Here is a 9,014-nt window from a genome sequence, read left to right on the forward strand (position 1 = left end):
TGCAGACTGTAATCTTGTTAGTATGCTATTATGGCAATACACATTCATAATTCAGATGTTTTATATACTTGGTGTTGATTAAAAGAATTAATCCAGCCAGCTCACCAAGGGCAATGTGCTAGCTGGCAGGCACTGGTAAACAACAAGGCAGAGCAGTGTAATCACCTGTAAGGATAAACGTAGGTGACACAGTCACAATAGTAGAAAGTAGATCCCAGGCAGGCAGCAAACACTGCCATTGCCTATTTCTGACCTGCTTGGACAGCTGTGGGGGGGAAGATCCACACTAGCATTTGGAAGGGCAAAGAAATCAAAGGACCAGGGACTCCTCAGTGAAGGAAGAGACATTTCAACAGCAAAAGAAAAAAAGATTTGACAAGCATGAAAAGTATTGGTGAGAGAACCTTTAATAAGAGGAGGGAAGGAAGAGCTGAAATAAGCTGAAAGCAACAGCGTTAAAATAAAGCAAGAGAAATCCAAACCAGAAAGATGTGACACTGGGAAAAAGTTCTTTTCATAGACCACAGCATAGAAATGCTTAATATCAGCGAAGCCAAACATTTAGTATGTATCAACATGCACAACATTTATGAAAAAAAACTTTCCTGTTTTCCATTCTGGTTCTGTTTCTCCTTGTAATCAAACACAGATTAACTAATGAAGAATACATAGCCTGAAAGATATTTCTTCTACAAACAATACATTCCATTTTGATTCATTAATGAATTTTGGATGTACTGAATTTTATCAGCAGATTTACTTTTGGTCCCCAACACTGGCTTGCACTGTTGCAGGTAAATTATATTCTAACAGACCTTTTTCAAAAAGAAACCTTTTGTGTGGTGTGGTAGCTGTACAAAAGCCTTTTAAGGTTTTATAAGTATAAATAAGTATCTGTATTTTGTAAGTATAAATATTTTATTGTCAAACTAGACATGGTAAAAATGTAACAGCAATGCAACAGAAGATGTTACAACTATATAAAAATAATTTCTTTATCTCTATTGACTAGTAATATTGAAATATATTTTAATACCCAGTAATATTAGGTTTTTCTGCTTCCTTCTTCCTTCTCTATGCACTGCCCAGAAAAAAAAGACAAACAAACTTCTGTTTACATAGTAAAGAGAAAGTAGAGTAATTGTCATTATGGCAATATTTCTGATAACTGTTAATTAAAACCTAAAAGTAGCTTCACCAAAACGTAAGAGGAGGAAGAAAGCACACAAAGATCACACGCTTAGCTAAACAGACAGTCTTCAGTAAGTGTGTATGCTGTCTGTTCCTTCTTTGTTCAGCACTGCACAGCAGCAAAAACACCCCTCAGACCTTGGGAGAGTTCATTAACGGAAGGACAGCTTGAAACATATGCTTAGTGTTTAATTTATTTGATTTTCCTTTTTGGAAAATATAGAATTAATTTTGAGGAATGTGTAGAAGTGGGGTTTAGCCAGAAGCATGAGGTTACTAGTTTAAACAAAGATGTGAGGAAGGTAGGGAAAATTATAATGCAACATAAAATCAGAATACACCATTGGCAGTGCTCCAAAGGGTTGCAAATATTAGGCCCCAACCTCATCTTTCTGAAGTTTTTTGTCAATCTCTTCAGATGAAGCATGAGAGATCAGAAAAGAAAGTTAGCACTGTGGGAAATGTTTTTTTTTTTTTTTCCTCTGGAAATTGAGTTTTTCATTTTCTTTATTCTCAGTTCCCAAGAAGACTAAAGACTTGTTTGAAGGACAGCAGCATGGATTCTGGGAAAGAGATTTCAGGAGGAAGGAGAGGGAATAAACTTCTAGCATATGTTGTCAGTTTCCTTCATGTTTCTTATGAGCTGGATGGGATAGGATCAGCTCACAGATACATTTTCTGCCATAACAGTGAGGAAAAAAAGTAGATTCTTTCTTTCTTCCTTCCTTCCTTTTGATACTATTAGATAAAAATCAGTCAGCCCAGTAGCATAAAATCCCCTCATATTAAAGCTATCTTACTTCACAGACCTTCTTCTCTTCTCCTGTGATGTTCTTTTTATCCAAGTGTACTTTTTCAGAGGAAAGTGTAAAATTTGGCCTCTGTCAAATGGTAATTTTTTCAAATCTTAAAGTATCTCACATAATTCAAGTTTTACAAAGATGCGTTTTAAGCGACAAATGGGTCCTTTTGTACTTCTGATAGGTTTGCTAGGTTGATTGAGAGTCAGTGGGTGAAAATAGGACTCAAATTCAGTTTTGATTGATGAGTCAGATGACACAGTTGAGAAAAAGTAGGGCACAGCAACTTGTATTCCCTCTAAGTGGATAAAAATAAAGGACTAGATTTTCAAAAGATTCAGGTCACTGAAGTAGGCTTTGGTATTCATTATAGCAGGTGCATGTGGCAGTAGTATCCGTGGGCTGTTTCAGGCATTGGTTCAGTGACACAATGAATCACGGTTCTTAAAATTTAACTCTGCTGAGGCACAATTAGCTGGAAAATCGATCTGTCCAAACAGCATGGCTAACTAGAAGTATCATAGATTAGGTGGTTTTGCTTTGTGCCTCCTCATGGTAACTCCTAGCATCTTAACACTGTGTTTCCTCATGGTTTCCTCTGCTTACTATAATGTAATAATGTGGGACTTCAGCTGTGAGAAATAAAGACCAAAACTCATGTCTGGCATTCTATGCTGCATGCCCAGTGCACTGCTATCAGTACTGAACATGTGAAGAGAAGAATTTGCACTGCAGCCATGGGTAGGGAAAGATCTCTGCTTCACCAATGCCTTCCAACATGTGCTGGCTGTAAAGGCAAGAGGGTTGCCTGCATTCTCCATCCAGCTAGGGAACTTGTAGGAAAATACTGGAGTTTGTGCTAGCCTTCAGATCAAACTTCTTTGAGCTCTAGGATCCATCCAGCACAGGGAAGACCCAAGGTCAGATATGAGTGCTCCTTCGGTGTACCTTGTTTTCAGGTATAGCTGAGAACCTAGGCTAGAGACTAGCTGTAAAAGGGATCTCACATTAGGACTCCCATTGAAATAAGTTAAGAGCTAGTTACTGAAAAGCCAAACTGCTGTATATCCTATCTCTCAGTTATAGGAGAGAGCAAGCCTTCCCTGTAGTTCCTCCTTCCAAGGTCCCTTACTTCTTGGTCTGCCATCCTAAGGACCTGCACTATTGGCTATGTAAGATGCACACACAAAAGCAATCACATCCATTGCCAGTCTCTCCTGTTACAGCAAAGTAATGTGGCCTGGAGGTGATGCATAGTTACCACAAGTTCTCATGTAGGCCAGGGACAGTCAAGGACACACAGCAGCTCCTGTTACAAATGACAGGAGTCAAACTGCCCAGTGCAGAGTCAAAGAGCAGTTAGTGTCCTGAACTAGGCTTTGGCACACCGTCTCCAGTGCATGAGGAGATCCAAACATGCATACTCTTCAGACAGCACTAATTACCAAGGTCAGGGAGGCCTCGGAGAGCCGTGCTGAGCTGTGTACACACCTGGAGTGTCAGGAAAACAAATGGAATCAAAGAGAGTTGAAGCTGAAAGCCATTCTGGCAAGTTAATGTGACCTTTCTGTGAATAGGAGCGAGGGCGTGCTACTTGTCAGGGAAAACATCACTGCACAGCATGCAGGTGCACTTCTGTGAATCCCAAAGTAATCGCACGTCCAACTCAGCTGGATGCATATAACTATTTATATGAATACACAAACTCTGAGGCAATACAAACCGAATTAGAACAGGCAAAGGATTTACCAGTACTCACCAACGACAGTATTATAGTGAGAGACTGTGACTGGGTCTCAACAACTGACTGCAAATGGCAAACAAGGAAATAAGGTGTAACTACTGAATAAAGTAATGACAGACAGGCTGGTCAGTACATAACCCTTTCTGGGGATGAATGTTTTGAAAATGACACAGAGAAAGCTGGTGGGCTTTCTGTCACCAGCACTTCTTGGGCACCCAAGAACCAGGACAACATCTTTAAGACAAACCCAAGTTCAGTCCAGGAGGTGATAAGATCAGGAGGAACAGCAGCTGTTTGAATCCACCTCAAATACTATGGCTTTTTTTTTTTTTTTTTTTTTTTTTTTTAACACCATAATCATCTTTAACACCAGGCTTGGAAGACGTGGGAGGAAGTACAAAAAATTCTACAGTGCAGAAGGAAGAGAAATAAAATATTTTATGAGCCATTATTTTCAGTACTACTGAAAACTAGTACTACTAACTACTTTTTTCCCCTCTTTCCAGACTCTTGAACAGAAGTTAAAAAGACTGATTTGCTTGCTGACTGCCACAGGATTTAGGAGGACAAGGTCACTTTATTTAAAACACTAAATTTTATTTAATGTAGGTCACATTGACATCCTGAATTCTCAGCCCATTGCGTTCCTTTAGCATTAACACAATCCTACAAATCACAGATAATTACCTTTTTTACCAAGACATAGCACAATTTATGACATAAGTAACAATGAAAAGCTTGAGAAAGCATACTATGATTTACATATTTTTCTTCACGTGGGCAGCCCTTGTACCCATTGGTCCCACACCTCTAAAGACTGACCAAGTTCCTTTGTGGATAACATCAGGATAAATTTGACGAGTCTATGCATGCGATTACTTTTTCCATGACATCTCATTAAAATCGTTAAGTATCAGCTGTATTGCTTGCACACTGACATCACAGGTTATATATGAATCCTTACTGCAACTGTAAAGGAAATTACATTTACTCTGAACAAGGCATGACTCACTTGAGAAAGAATTTGTGTCTGACTATGCATATAAACTTTCTTGATTCTAAACACTACTACTTCATGATGTAAACCTTCCCCTAAATATACTCCCCTAAACCCAGCCATGTGCATTCATTCTTTTACTATCACAGTTCAGTGGTCTTAATCTCTATGGACAGTGTTAACAGGATAAAATGACTTTTCTGAGGCTGCCACTAAAACACAAGCCTTCTCTCTTCCCTTTCAAGTAGAATACAACCAGGCAGGATATTGGAAATGGTACAGACGCACACTTTGCTGTCTCTTTTACTTCCACTGCAATATTTCTTCTGTCACCAGGTTGCTCAGTGATAAATTTTAAAGACCTAAATATGTCTGTACTCTCCTATCACATCTCCATCCTCCTGCTGCATTAAGATAGGACTGAATCCGCTCTTCAAAGACTGCTTTTTCCTATAACGTCAGATTGTGTTGTTTCAATTTTTGCAAGGTTCACATGGTTTGACCCAAATCTAGATGATTCCTTTTAGCTAAAATAGAACACCTTACCCATCTGATGCACAGCAAATGGTAACCCATCTGACACACAACACATGGTAACCCATCTGACAGCTTCTCAGCTACATTTGTGTTGGTGTCTGTGAGGACACGATTCCTACAAATTGACATCCCACATGCCCACAAGGACATAACATTCAATCAGAGCCACTGGATGACCTTATATTAACTTTTTGCAAAAGCTCACAAATGGAGTGTTCAGAAACAAAGGTTAAGGATACACTTTCTTCTACAAGAACAGGAAATAAATTATGCTCCTGCCTTCATTTAATAGACACGGTAAATTATGAAGGATTTTCCTTTTTCCTCAGAACAATTAAATGTGGCAGAATCCTTAATGCAAGTGGATTCAGTGTATCTTACATTTATGCCTATCTTTCTTCACATATATTTAGGACTAATAAGAGAGACTTTCAACTTGAAATAACCGCTGAATTCACACTCTTGTTGCCAAATTTGAAGAAAAACCCTGGAGGACAAATCAGAATTATTGCTATTCAGTATTCAGCTGTCAGGGTGATAGCTTTGATGCTATTTCATGTTTTCCACAAGTAACAGTTTACTGGCCCCCACACTGCCCGGGTTCATCCTGCTCACCACCACCACCACCACCTCTGCTCAATGTACTGTGAGCTCATGCAGTAGGTATGCCAGAGCAGAACAGGAGTGTCAGGATTGTTAGTGCTGAGTAGCTGATTAGAGTTATTTATTTGTGTTCTTCAGCACAAGTATTTAGACTTTTATTTGAGAGGAAGGATATTTTCTTGTGAGACATGACAAAATGGAGAAGTTTGTAATGTTCCTTTGAAACTAGCTCTTTTGCAACAAAAAACAGCTTTCAGTCAACTTGAAATTCTCTGTATATTTGAATCCCTTTCAATTACCTCACTTAGGTGATGAACGTAGCATATAGTTTTGTCATGAATAACTGTGCCCAGTGTGGTTGTTTCCCTTTCCCCAGACTCACCCCTCTCAGGGTGTAGAGCTCAGCAATGAGAGCAGCAGCACTCCAGCTTTCAATCTCTTTGCCATTTGCCATTCAGCAGAGGCCAGTCAGTAGAACAAAGGCCAGTGTGCACTGGCCTCTCTCCGTTCACTGTCTGCCACCAGGCTGTCATCTCCTCTCTGCCTACCATCATCTCTTGTTTTTTGGTGTTTGGAGCACTTCAGATTTTCAATGGAAATGTGTCAGTAATAAAAGATTTATTTACTTAATGTAAAAGCTCAAGGAAAACTAGGCTGTGTTTAACGCTCCTTATGTTGATATCATCTCTCCTAACGGAAAACGTCAGTGATTCACGCTGCTCTGAGAGGGCCTCACTTTTGTGCATGTGAGAGAGGATTTTCTCAGCAAAGTTTAGCAGACTGTGTACTATACAAGAGAAGATGCTGCCTAAGTGATGTGATGGGGATCGTCACATCTCCCTCAGTAGCACAGTTAGAGCTGACTACTACCTGTCTCTATGGTTTTCTGGCACCCAAGAAAACAAACACAGTTTCTGTCTAAGTTGCATTTGTGAAATAGGACATTTTTTCCTCTTTTCTACTCTTCCCCATGAGTTCCCTCACAGGACAAGCAGCTTGTACCTGCATTTTTTTGTAGCTCAGAACTGAGTCTGGTGCAAAAAGAGGGCACCAATATGTACTGGTTGCAGGTTTCCTCACTCTGCTAGCAGCTAGACTCATTCAGTTGGGAGCCCAGCCACCACTGGGGTTAGCTAGTGGATGAGTGATAGAATTACGGGGTTTGTTTTATTAACTGGATCAATGGCTTATGATGAGGGATGATAGCAACAGAATGAAATGTTGCTGTAAAAAAGACTGATTTCTAATATGTTTCTCCAGAATTTCATTCACTCTTACTGAGGCATTGTGTGTCTTTTTGTTATACAGCACATAATACTGAATTCAGCACACTCAGTCCCTCACTAGCTTGATCCTTGACTACAAGAATGATGTGAAAATGGACATAACATACTCTGTAATAAAACTGAAATGACATATTTGCATTCATATGTAGCATTACTATGGTAAGTTGCTGACAGTATTATCCAGCTAAACTCGGGCAACTGAACACTAGGACCCTTTTCTTTTTGCACATCTATCATGATGAAATCTATAATGTAATCATCAGGTATGTTAAGGGCTTTAGTTTAAAGCACAAACTTAAACAACAATGGCTAGAAGTCAGACACTTGCTTTGGAAGGAAGAACATGAATACTTGAGTGGTAAAGTTGTGCTGCTCTGCTGCTGTCCCCCAGCCTACGCTTTCAAAAACATTTTGGAGGAAAAAATCCTTGAGTTACAAGGGCAGCACAGGTTCGGTTTGGCAGAGAGTCCTGCACCTCCCTCTAGCCCAGCAAGCCTGCAAGTGTGAGAGGTTTCTAAAAATGGAGAATGACTGACTCATAAAAATGGAAAACAGAAGGAGGCCCATGAATAAAACTGTTCAGCTACCCACCACAGCTTCCTGTAACCACTGAAGAGAGGTGTGTTCGTAGGCAAACACTTTCCAATCTTTAAGCAAATATTTGGCCTGAAGGTTGAGAAAATACTGTTTTATAGAGACATCCATGCCCTGTCAAGCATGCAGTGTACCTACCAGATGTTGCTATAAATCAGATCATATTATGAAACCTATTGTATCGGGCGAACTGGGAACACTTCATCAAAATGGAGGCCAGTATGTCACAAGTTTCGTTTTAAATGGCTTTTCTGTTATATATTGACATACTCGGTCACTTGGACATGGAGGGGACAAGTGATTAAGTAATTGGACAGAGTCAGCCAAGCATACCAAATAGGTTAACGAGGTTCCTTGACCTCTTTTTCTATAGCAATGCTTAAATGCATGCTGTCCTAGTGCAGTACAATAATGCATTTGTTTGAAACACTCCCAAAGCCTGTCTGAATTACATTATTATTTCAGGCAGTATTCATTATTAATTGTCATTGATTTTGATTTAGGTAGCCTTTTTCCACTGTTTTACAGCAAAAAATGATCCTTCAAAGATACGCTGCCGATGATGAAAGGCACTGAAGTGATGGTGTAAGGATGTATCCATAGGGCTCACTCCCTGGCTGTGTGATGGAATGAGCACTCAGAAGGTGTATACACAAGCACAGCACACATACATCTGTAGGCTGAAGCACACCTGCACTCCTGGCACCTGATCTGCTTTTCTCAGGTGTGTACCGCCCACAGCATCGAAAGGCACACTTTGTCCAAGCATTCAAGCTCTGTGCTTTCAGGATGCCAATGTGAGTTCACAATAACAAGGGGTGCAAAATGCTGGCACAACTAAGCTGTTGGCAGCAGTGGTGTGGCCTGCTGGGCATGGTCATGCGACCTGCTCTGCTTCCTTTACCAGAAGCTGCCTTCAGCACTCTTGGGGTATGCCAGAGGGGCCAGAGTGTGTGCTGTTTCTTTTCATGTGGGGTAAACTTCTTTGAGGGCCATGAAGCAGCTGCCTATCTAAGATGTGCACCTTTCTCCTGAAATGTTCCTTTTTTTAGTGTCTGATCTAGTGATTGACAGCTCTGCCCATGGCAGGAGGAGGAACTAGATGATCTTTTCAGGTCTCTTCCAATCCAAGCCATTCTGTGATTCTATGAAGCTTAAGACATTTCATTTTGGACCATCACAGAGGGCTGGATGGACTTGTGTATTTCTACTTGTGTTTCTATTCGCTGTGGGCACCGCTCTTAGCTATTTATATACACCGC

This window comes from Lagopus leucura, unplaced genomic scaffold (genome assembly GCF_019238085.1).
Source record: "Lagopus leucura isolate 7727_CA_CO unplaced genomic scaffold, USGS_WTPT01 Super-Scaffold_73, whole genome shotgun sequence".
Classification (NCBI taxonomy): Eukaryota; Metazoa; Chordata; class Aves; order Galliformes; family Phasianidae; genus Lagopus; species Lagopus leucura.